Here is a 523-nt window from a genome sequence, read left to right as displayed (position 1 = left end):
GGTACATTATAACATTATTAGGCCTGCCGTTATTATTTCTGAAAATGCAACTTATACGAGACGTATCTTTTTTTTAAATTTTCCAAACATTTTTTCCTTTTTTTATTTTTTTATTGTGTTTTTAAAAGCATGCAGCAAACGAAAGTATGCGATTAATCTGTTAAAATATGTTACTGTGGGTTAACAAATTTACATTAGTAGGCTATTCTTATGCTTGGCTTCACAGATAGCAACAGAGTCTGGGCCAAATCTGGTTTACATTCACTTTTTTCAGTCTTGATTGCAAATGGGTTTTTTTTATTTTATTTTTTTTATGTACGATGGATAATTAAAACAAACATCAGGCGTGTGTATTTATAACATCAATTACTAGGCCTACATTCTTTTTTTCAGAAATGGAAGTAATTTAAAATGTTATTGTGTGTTTGTAATTTTTATATTGTTAGCTATAGGCCTATACAGCAAACCTACAGTGCTTCCAGTAGGTTATTTTACGGAGCTGTAAACACGGGAATCTCCGACC

General features: G+C 31.0%; 1 protein-coding gene across 3 annotated transcripts in view; it reads right to left on the bottom strand.

Moving 5' to 3' along the window:
- arhgap42b (Rho GTPase activating protein 42b) overlaps window positions 1-523 on the bottom strand; it is a 111,715-nt gene that overhangs the window by 6,448 nt on the left and 104,744 nt on the right. The window lies entirely within an intron of this gene.

This window comes from Sinocyclocheilus anshuiensis, unplaced genomic scaffold, assembly GCF_001515605.1.
Source record: "Sinocyclocheilus anshuiensis isolate Anshui unplaced genomic scaffold, SAMN03320099.WGS_v1.1 scaffold569, whole genome shotgun sequence".
Lineage (NCBI taxonomy): Eukaryota > Metazoa > Chordata > Actinopteri > Cypriniformes > Cyprinidae > Sinocyclocheilus > Sinocyclocheilus anshuiensis.
The sequence above is the reverse complement of the archived record's forward strand: the minus strand, read 5'-3'. Positions and strand labels throughout refer to the sequence as shown.